The following is a 12010-nucleotide window of genomic DNA, read 5'->3' as shown; positions in this document are numbered from 1 at the left end:
GGCTAAGTTGTATGAGAAACCCTCAGCTTCAAATAAGGTATTTCTTATTAAGCGTTTGTTTAATTTGAAAATGAGTGAGGGAGGATCTATAACGGAGCACTTAAATGAATTTAATACAATTACCAGTCAATTGTCTTCGATAAAAATTAGTTTTGCAGAAGAGGTTAGGGCTCTCTTGATTTTATGTTATTTGTCAGAAAGCTGGAATAGCTTGGTTATGGTTGTAAGTAACTCTGTCTCTGGTAAAAATACTTTGGTATTTGATGATATTGTTGGTGTTATCCTATGTGAGGAAATGCGAAGGAAAAGCACAGGTGAGACTCCAACATCATCGAGCAGTGTTTTGAATGTGGAGAACAGAGGAAGATCAAAGGAAAGAGGAAAAGGCCCTGGGAATGAGAAGTCACGAGGAAAGTCAAAGAAAGGATGCTCTCAATCTAGAGGAAAGAAAGATTGCTAGTACTACGGAAAGCCTGGTCATCTAAAGAAAGACAGTTGATCTCAGAAAAACAAAGAAGGAGACAAAAATGAAAATGATAGTAAGGAAGCTAATATTGCAAGTAATACTATACAAGATGCTTTAATCTTATGTTTGGATAATGTTAATGATTCCTGGGTAATAGATTTTGGGGCTTCATTTCATGCTACACCCCATAGAAAATATTTTCTAGATTATGTTCAAGGTGATTTTGGACAAGTATATTTGGGTGATGATGAGCTCTGTCAAATTGTTGGAAAAGGAAAGATAAAGATCAAGTTGCATAATGGAAATGGCTGGTTTCTGCAGGAGGTAAGATATGTTCCTAATTTAAGAAGAAATTTAATTTCTGCAGGGCAACTAGGTAGTGAAGGTTGCATAGTTACCTTCTCAGACATTATCTGGAAGGTCACTAAAGGATCATCAGTAGTAGCTAAAAGTGCGAAGGTAGGCACATTATATCTGTGTACTGGTAACACTTTCTCTACCCTAGCTGCTACATATAAAGTTACTGCAAGGACAACAACAATAGATGTTGGAAGAATAGATTCGATAATGTGGCACCATAGGCATGGGCACATGAGTGAGAAAGGGATGAAAATCCTTCACTCCAAAAAATCTATTGCCAAGACTAAAGAAGATTGATTTAGAGTTCTGTGAAAACTATGTTTATGGTAAACAGAAAAGAGTCAGATTTCTCAAGGTTGGGAAAGAGAAGAAGGGTGAGAAGTTAGAGCTTGTGCATTCAGATGTATGGGGACTGGCTCTGGGTCATCTCTTGGTGGCTCTTGTTATTATGTTATTTTTATTGATGACTCAACTAGAAAAACATGGGTATACTTCCTAAAACAAAAATCAGATGTTTTTGAAACTTTTAAGGAATGGAAAGCTTTGGTTGAGAATGAGATAGGAAAAAAGTTGAAGTGTCTCAGATCGGACAATGGAGGTGAGTATTGCAGCAAAACATTTGAAGATTACTGCTCCTTAAATGGAATCCGAAAGTAGAAGACAGTTCTAGGAACTCCACAGGAAAATGGTGTGTCAGAGAGAATGAATAGGACTATCATGGAACACGCAAGGAGCATGAGATTGCATGTTGGATTGCCCTTACTTTTTTGGGCAGATGCTATACATACTGTTATTTATTTGATAAATAGAAGACATTCAACCCCTTTGGATGGTGGTATTCTAGAGGAGGCATGGACTGGTAAAAAGGTAAATTATTCTTTCCTGAAAACCTTTGGTTGTGAAGTTTTGTCCATGTTGATAAAGAAAATAGAACCAAGCTTGATGCTAAATCTCAGAAATGTACCTTCATTGGATATGGGATAGATGAATATGGCTATCGGTTATGGGATTTTCAAAATAAGAAAATAATTAGAAGTAGAGATGTTATATTCAATGAGAAGGTTATGTATAAAGAATAGATGAAGGAAAAGGACCATGAACAAGACAAACAAGAATATGTGGTGTTGGATGAGATTCCTGTAAATGAAATGCCACAGGAACCTAATGCTCAACAACAATAGATTGTCCCACAAACTCCTGCAAGTGTTAGACGTTATGTGAGGCCAAGTAGACCCCCTAAAATATTTTCTCCTTCTTTGTATTCTATATTATTAACTAATTCTGGTGAACTAGAAGAATATGAAGAAGCAATGCAAGTGGATGCCAAACAATAGTGGGAGCTAGGCATGAAAGAGGAGATGGACTCCTTGATGAAAAATAAGACTTGGGACTTAGTCCCTTTACCTGCAAAAAAAAGAGCCTCGCCTAACAAATGGGTTTATTAGCTGAAGGAGGAGGAAGGAGGTTAGAAAAGATATAAGGCCAGACTTGTGGTAAAAGGTTTTGCATAGAAAAAGGGACTAGATTATGATGAAATATTTTTCCCAGTTGTAAAAATGAGTTCAATTAGAACTGTACTTAGTCTTGTGGTTGTAAATGATTTACATCTTGAACAATTAGATGTCAAAACAACTTTTCTCCATGTAGATTTAGAGGAGGAAATTTACATGTTGCAACCATAGCGATATGAGGTCAAAGATAAGGAGAACTTGGTGTCCAGGTTGAAGAAAAGTTTGTATGGCCTAAAGTAAGCACCCCGATAATGGTATATAAAATTTGACAATTTCATGGCTGAACATGGTTATCATAGATGTCATTCTAATCATTGTGTATATTTTAAGAGATTGGATAATGGCAATTATATTATCCTATTACTTTATGTTGACGACATGCTTGTTGCTGGGTCTAACATGCAACACATAAATGATTTTAAACAGAAATTAGCCAGGTCATTTCCTATGAAGGATTTGGGTGCAGCTAAAAAAATTCTCAGTATGAGGATTACATGGGACAGGAAAAATAAAACCTTGAATTTGTCCCAAAGTGAGTATATAAAGAAGGTGTTGAAAAGATTCAACATGTAGGATGTAAAAGCAGTCAGTACACCTTTGGCTAGTCATTTCAAATGGACTAAGGAGATGTGCCCAAAGGTACAGGAAGAGGTAAATAAAATGTCTAACATCCTGTATTCATCAACTGTTCACAATTTGATGTATGCAATGGTTTCCGCAATGCCAGATATTGCACATGCAGTGGGAGTTGTGAGCAGGTTTATGAGTAATCTGGGTATGGAACATTGGAATGTTGTGAAAAGGATTCTTCGGTATTTGAAAGGAACTACTACAAAGGCATTATGTTTCAAAGGATCTAATACTGCTCTGAGTGGATTTTTTGACTCTGATCTGGTGGGTGATATTGATTCATAGAGGAGTACTATAGGGTATGTTTTTACTATAGGGGCAACTGCAGTTAGTTGGATTTCTAGGCTACAAAAGGTTGTTGCACTTTCAACTACTGAAGCTGAGTATGTTGCTAATATAGAAGCCAGCAAGGAGATGATTTGGTTGCAATGTTTTCTATAGGAATTGGCTCAGACACAAGAGGATAGCCCATTGTATACTGATAGCTAGAGTGCCATTCATCTTGCAAAGAACTCTGCTTTTCATTCAAGGACAAAGCACATTCAGCTCAGGTACCACTTCATCCAGATTGTTTTGGAGGAGGGTCAGTTACGGTTTGAGAAGATTCACACAAGTGAGAATCCTGCCGATATGTTCACGAAGGCAGTTCCACAGGAGAAGCTGATTTCTTCATCAGTTTCTATTGGTCTTCTTGATTGATAATTGTGGAATTTATACCAGTCGATTCCTAGTGTTTTATCCAATAGATATTGCATGTATAGTGGTGTCATGTAGTATCAGTCTCCAAGTGGGAGATTGTTCAGTGTGGAGCCTGATCAGTCTCCAAGTGGGAGATTGTTGAAATGTGGCAACAGATCAGCAAAGTACTGTACACTCGACATATATCCTTGCCATTTTTTGTTGATGAAAACCAACATTGTAATAAAACCCTAAAAAGGCTGACTTTGTTTGTTGCCCTAAAAATGCATCTTATAAGCGACTGGCATGCTTAAGGCATTGTAAGGTTTATGTACTATTTTTGCTGGATAATAAGAAAGATTGGACGGCTGTGTATGGTGGACGTAACCCATTCTAGGTGAACCAGTGTCCTATTTTATTTCTTTATCTTTTGTATTTAAATCTGCATATAATTGTTAGTTCATATTTGCTTCGGATCTGCTTGAAACCCTAATAGTTTGAACCCAAAAAAGTAAAAGTAAAATGAAAGAGCATATCCATTAGTGAAAACCTCTCTGAGGTGCCTACGGATGAAAAGTTTGACATTCTCCCTTCTAGTGCAAATCAGGAACGATCAACGATCCTTATCAAAGAAACAAAAGAATTCAACGTGGGGAATCCTGAAACTCCTCACCACATAAATCCGGCATCTCTTTTACTCCAGAGGAACAACCTAAGTTTGTAGAACTCTTCCAAAAATGTCAAATCAACTTTGCATGGTCATATGCAGACATGTCTGGTCTTGATCTTGATTTAGTCATACATCACCTCACCATAGCAGAAGGAGCTAAACCAATAAAATAGAAGCTTCGCAAGATGCACCCCTAGATTGCAGTACTAGTCAAAGGAGAACTTAAGAAACTCCTAGATGTTGGTTTTATTAGACCAATTGATTATGCAGATTGGATCTCCAACATTGTACCTATTAGCAAACCAAATGGGGGCATCTACATCTATCCTAACTTCAGAGATCTAAACAAGGCATGTCCTAAAGATGACTTCCCCCTACCAAACATTGACATGATCATGGACCTAACAGTAGGGCATGCCATGATTTATCACATGGATAGCTTTTTCGGGTACAACCATATAAAGATCACACTAGAGGATCCACATAAGATGGCCTTCACATGTCCATGGGGAACATACTATTGGAATGTGTATATGGTGAAAATGGAAACAACAATGTTGAAAGACTAAATGAATTCAACCACAAAACCCTGGCCTAACAACAACAAAGATCCACCATAACATATGAAGATTACCTAAGACAATGCAAATCAAATGAAATCACAAAGATTATACCATCACATGTCCAATAGGGTTTGGATCTCCATTCTTCCTATCTCCATTAATCTTGCTTGATATATTTGCTCTCAGATTTTATGTGCACAAGAGCTCAACAAAGAATAGAATGTGGTTGCAAGTAGGATCACATATGAAGGTGCAAAGTGTAGTGTCGTCAATTGATCAAGTAGTTAGGGGTTAATAATGAAGGAAGTATCCTCTTATATAGAAGACACCATATGAAATGGAGGGATAAGATTGAGAGGTGTAAAAGAGGTCGGCTATGATTAAAGGGTAGGTAGAGGAAAATAATAAAATAATGAAAGGGGTAGGTAGTGTATGAATTAAGAGATGAATGACATGTGTCATAGGTAGAAAAGGTTAATTAACTAATTAAATAAATGAAGATTTATTTAATTAATAGAGGAAGTGGGATTAATTAAATAAATAAGATATTTATTTAATTTAGGAAAAGGGTAATTTAAATAAATAAATTTATTTATTTAAATGAGAAATAAGGCTAGAAGGGGATAAATGAATTAATTAAATAAATAAAGATTTATTTAATTAATAGAAAAATTAGGCTAAAGTAATTAAATAAATAAAATATTTATTTAATTAAACATGACAATTTTAGGTGTCTATAGAATGTAATGCATTTTGGTCTCAAGAATGCAGGGGTGACCTATCCAAGATCAATGACCATCGTCTTTAATGATATGATGTATACCATAATGGAAGATTATGTTGATGAGTTATTGGCAAAATCAATAACAAGAGAAGGTCATCTAGAAATATTAGAGAAAATCTTTGACAGACTGGAACAATATCATGTTTGACTCAACCCAAAGAAATGTGTCTTTGGAGTAACCTCAGGGAAGCTTCTAGGATATATTGTCTCAAGCAAAGGCATTGAGGTCAATCCAACCAAAGTCAAAGCAATCATGGGCATGCCACCTCCAAAGAACATCAATCAGTTAAGGACTCTACAAGGGCAGCTATAATCCATTTGAAGATTCATTGCACAACTAGCAGATAAGTGTCATCCATTTACACATTTGTTACACAAAAACATCCGCTTTCAATGGGATGCCAGATGCCAACAAGCATTCTAGATGCTTAAGGACTATCTCATGAATACACCATTACTAATCCCACCAGATCCAAGTAGACCTCTATTGCTCTATATTTTAGAAACAAATATGACATTCGACGTACTACTGGCACAACATAATGCAAAAGGGAAAGAGTGTGCTATTTACTACATCTCTTGCACACTGGTCGGCTATGAACTCAATTATACACCTATTGAGTGAGCTTGCCTAGTAGTAATCTTGGCAGCCACTAAATTGAGGCACTACCTGTTAACACATAAAGTACAACTCATTGCTAAGATCGATCCACTAAAGTACTTACTCAGCAAAGCAACATTGATAGGCTGCTTGGCCATATGGGTATTGATTCTAAGTGAATTTGACATCGAGTATGCGGACTGTAAGGCTATCAAGGGCCAAGTTATTGCAGATCAGTTGGCCGACGCACCCCTCATAGGTGATCATTCTCTTATTTCCAATTTTCTAGATGAAGAGATATTCATGATCAGAGCAGCACAACCATGGAAGCTCTACTTTGATGGTTCATATACTAGGCATGGCTCGGGAGTAGGCATTCTATTTATCACACCTCAAGGTGACAGCATCCCAAAGTCTTACAGGTTAACTTTTCCATGTACAAACAACATAGTAGAATATGAGGCCTTGATCACAGGACTCAAACTAGCCATACAATGGAAACTAAAAGAGCTACAGATATATGGAAACTTCCAATTGGTCATCCGACAAGTTACCAACCAATATCAGACCAAGGATGATAAAATAATGTCGTACAAGCAAATGGTGGACAGTTTAAAGGCACCATTTACGACTATCAACTTTGAGCAGATACCTCAAGATCATAATCAACCTGCTGACGCTATGGCTACCATTGCATCTCTCCTAGATCTTCCACAGAATTCAACACGCTAGGAGTTCTTGGTAGAAAAGCTTTGGATTCCTGCTTATGATATCCCTAAATCCGAGATGATATGTCACCTTGCTGGTTTTGAATCTTCATGGTATGGTGAGTTCTACACGTAGCTCCATGATCACACACTTCCTCCTAACCAATCAAATAACCAACATTAAAATTTCATTCGCCAAACCGCTCGATATACCATTATTGTTGAAACCTTATACCGATGTAGTCTTGATGGTACTCTCCTTCGATGTTTGGAATAGGATGAGATAAAAAAGGCCTTGGAAGAGGTATGTGAAGGAATTTGTGGAATTCACACAAGTGGTCCTTCACTAGCAAAGAAGATCATGCACACTGGATACTATTGGCCGTCCATGTAAAAATTGCCAAGTTCATGGAGACCTGATACATGCACCAGTGTAGGAATTGCAACTAATCACAACACCATGGCCCATTTTCCAATGGGGACTTGACCTTGTGGGTAAAATTCATCCATCTTCATCCAATGGCCACAAAATCATCATTACCACCACATAATTCTTCACAAAGTGGATCGAAGTTGTTCCACTTACCCAACTCACCGACAAGCAGATCGCCTCATTCATCCTTAATTACATCATCTGCCGGTATGGTGTACCCATTTCCATCATCATAAATAAAGGGCTTCCTTTCAAAAATCATGATTTCCATGAGCTCTGTGAGAAGTTTCACATCCAACACCGCTTTTCCTCTCCTTATTACCCACAAGGAAATGGTCAGGCCGAAGCATCAAACAAAAACATATTGAGAATTCTAAAGAAGACAGTCAATGATGTCGGTCATGATTGGCATGTTCAATTAAATCCAGCACTATGGGAGTATCAAACTAGCATTCAAACCCCTACAAGCACAACTCCCTACTCATTGGTCTATGGTGCAGAAGCCATCCTACCTATTGAGGTCGAGATACCATCTCTACGGGTTTCCTTGCATAATCTCATAGATGATGAAGCATATAGAGTATCACGTCTCTAAGATTTAGACCTACTTGATGAAAGGCAACAAGCTACATACAACCACCTCAAGGCATATCAACAATGAATGAGAAGAAGCTATAATCACTGAGTTAGACCTCGTACATTTGAGTTAGGTGATCTTGGTCTTAGAGAGAATCCTTGTAACCAACCAAACATAGAACATCAGGGAAAGTTTGAATCAAACTAGCTAGGTCCATATGTTATCACTATTGTATTTGGATCCAAGGCATATCAGTTGGCTACTTCAGAAGGAGAACTACTAGCAGATCCGATCAATGGCATGCACCTCAAATGGTTTCATACATATGTTGTACAAAGCATCAGGCTCCCATACATATCAGAAAAACACCAAAAACATTCAGATAAATATCCTGAAAAAAAAAAAATTCAAAATAGTAAAGAAAAATCATACATCCAAATGGTGAACAACCACTCTGGTGGTGCCTTGGGTAAGTGCAATGGTGAAAACCTGGCGAACAGGTGCCACTCATAAAGGCTACAACTGCATTGTCTTTCAGACTTGTTGTGATCACATTCATTGCATCCACTCATCCATTAGTCAAACAATGGCTTGTTATTAATCTACAATCAAGGATAATACTTCATGCATCTTACATCCCACTTTTTCATAGTCATGTCTAAACTTGGGGTGATGCCCTTAACCTATTGATGGAAGTGGATTCTATATTACTTGTGATTCATTGACTTCTTCATTCAAAACTATCTCACAAATTTTAAAAACATTCAAAATTGTGTCACGAAATACCAAAAACATTCAAAACTATCTCACAAATTCCAAAAACATTCAAAACTGTCTCACAAAATTAAAAAAACATTCAAAATTGTCTCACAAAATACCAACAACATTCAAAACACTCACAAAATCCAAAAACATCATAAAACATCAAAAATCAACCAAAAACATGGCAACGTATAAAATCCTTTGTACATACACAATCAAAACAGACATCAAACAAACATTTTTGAGATACTCAAATGATGACCACTTATCACATCAACCAAACAATCAACATCGACACACAAACTGTTTTAACAAGGATGCATCCTTCATTACCCAAAACAAAGACATGATAACATTTTCTTTGACAAGAAAATTTTGTTTAAGCTATCAAGTACTTGGTAATTTGTTATTTATTTATTTATATCAGGTTCCTACGCTACTCCGGGATATCCACAAGTGATTAGAGTAGCCGAGATGGTTCCTAGGTATCATTTTGTTTATTATCTGTGAATTGTTCCAATGAAGTTTAGGGGCATGTACTAATGGTGTCTATGGGAAGTTCACTAAGCTACGTGATCTTATGCCAAATATAGTCATGGATCACTATGGCTTACTGACTACAACATATACCTCGACCATATGAGCATGACCCATTATGGAGGGTCCATATTCTTTATCAATGCTGATTGCTTATAGGTACAATGCTCCAAACTTGGTTCCTACTGCCTCGTCCAAGATTAATACTACCATTTCTCGATGATGAAAATTATGCACTGTGAATAAACCATGGATCACCATTTCATCTCATCTATATATATTGCATTCTGTTGCATTCCATCCATCCATATATTCATAATAGATACATATCATGCATACATAGTAATGACAATGGATACTCTATTTTCCTCTTCTTCCATAGGAATGAGTCATAGGTCCTCCATTTCTTCTATCTAACATCGAACCCCCCTCACCCTCCCCATCTCGATAATCAGCATCACATACCCTACATCATTTCCCATCAACCCAATCAAGCAAGTTACTCTATCTGCGTAGGTACAACAACTCACACACACCTACACTATCAACCGATACTCTGATCAAGTGTCTTTGGGTCTCAACAGGTAATCGATCATGGCACACCTAGACTACAATAGGCATTTCTCATAATGACCTAGTCTCAACGGGGCTACTATGATTGACCACAATCATCCATCCCACGCACACACTATCAATTGCTCAATTATTCCAACACAATCAACACAAACAATTACATCAATTGTCTCAAGTCTCAACGAGTATTTTGCTTCCTATACCCTGACTTTATCGGCCAATTACATCAATTAAGTCACAATAGGTCACTTTGATTCACTTAATCAAACTTTATCTTGTCCAATGAAACAACTAACATCAACTGTCACGCTTTGACTCGACCGGGGCAATTAAACCAATTGCACCAAATTGTTCAACCAATTTTTGATCAATTGTATAGTATCAATCAAAAAGCACAAACACTACATTTGCACCATGACCCCATGTACTTTTGAGGCTTGTCATTTCCCCATAGTCACTTTGTCTTCTCCCATTCTTTCACCCTAACTTCTAAATTCTTTTATTCTACCTCTCCCCAACTTCTTTTTTTTTTTTCAAGAAATTGCCCGATTTTTTGAATTTTTTTGGCCCATCTCTCACATTTAAATAGATAAATATTTATATTTATTTAAATCCCCCAAAATCCCATCTCTCACATTTAAATAAATTAACATTTATTTAAATCACCTTTATCCTCCACCCACTGGCATTTTCCTACAAATGCAAGTTGCACAACTATATTAAATAAATAAATTATTTATTTAAAATCCTATTTATCCTCACCCACTTGAAACCTTTAATGGTTTCCTTTAAAGTCTTCAAACTTAATGGCTTCCTTCTAAAGTCTTCTTAAGCCTTTAATGGTTTCCCTTAAAGTCTTCAAACTCAATGGCTTCCTTCTAGAGTATTCTTAAGCCTTTAATGGTTTCCCTCAAAGTCTTCAAGCATTTAATGCTTTATCTTCCTTTTTCTCATGTAAATAAATTAAGATTTATTTAAGTAAAATCCAAAATTCACATTCACATTTAAATAAATTAATATTTATTTAAATATCTATTCAAATGCAAATTACACCATTTAATTGAAATAAATGATTTTAGTTCAATTGAAAATCCCAAAATGCAAATTACACCATTTAAACAGAAGAGCTCAAAATGTAATCAACCCAGTCAGTCACACAACCCTTCTCTACCTCCAATAACATTTTTAGCTCTATGAACCAGTAGCTTTTGTGGTAGAGAAGCCGAAACACATTCAAGAAGACGTAGAGGATGTAAGGGATTGGAGGGTGTTGGGATATGTAATTTCTTCCATCTTCATAATTATTTGAATAGAATGTTCTAGAAGAGAAAATATTAAATAATATCTAGAAAGATCTAGGATACTTCCTTACTGGTTCTGGAATTGTCCAAAGACCTCTATAAAAGAGGATCAAGTGGCAATCAAGTGGCAAGATGATCAAAAAATAAAAAATCTATTTTTTTTTAAATGAGTTTTTTTTCTTGTGTTTTATTTTATTAATATTTTTCCCTCTGCCCTATCAAAGTGGTATCAGAGCTCAGGGAAAAGAAAAGTTGAATATTTTTAGCGACTGCAAATTTGGAAGTTGCTAGAAAGAAAGATCACAGTCATTTCTAGACGAGCAGTTAGTATGGAAAGGTGATCTTTGTGTTTCTAATTTTATATTTTATTGAGCTACCACTAAGAAAGGAGTAAATCATTGTTAAGAAGATGAAGCTGAAGTTTTCAGATCAGATGTTAGTTTTTTGTCGAATTAAAGTTAATATTGTTGTATAAAGAAGGTCGTTTGGGAGAGTAGATAAAAGGTGAAGTTGGAGATTTGAGAAATTTATAAAAAGAAAAGATTTTAATATTATTTAAAGTCAAAGAAATTTATGGGGTGTAAGATGGGTTCAAGGAGATCAAATAGTGGTTTGGAGTAAGATTGTTGTGAAGAGGAAAAGGTATGTAAATTTGTTTCAGAATTGTTATAATTTTTTTGGTTATAATCATTGTTAAAGAAATTCCAAAGTTTTTAGAAGATCTAAATTGTTGATGAAGTGAATAAGGTGAGATAAATTTGTCTATTTCAAAGAGAAAAATAGGCAAAAGAGTGTTGAAAATAGTGATCTTTTAAAGTATTTGTGCAAAGATGAAGATAAAAATAAAGAATTAGAAG

Source organism: Cryptomeria japonica, chromosome 5 (assembly GCF_030272615.1).
Source record: "Cryptomeria japonica chromosome 5, Sugi_1.0, whole genome shotgun sequence".
NCBI lineage: Eukaryota > Viridiplantae > Streptophyta > Pinopsida > Cupressales > Cupressaceae > Cryptomeria > Cryptomeria japonica.
Note: the sequence above shows the minus strand (reverse complement) of the source record.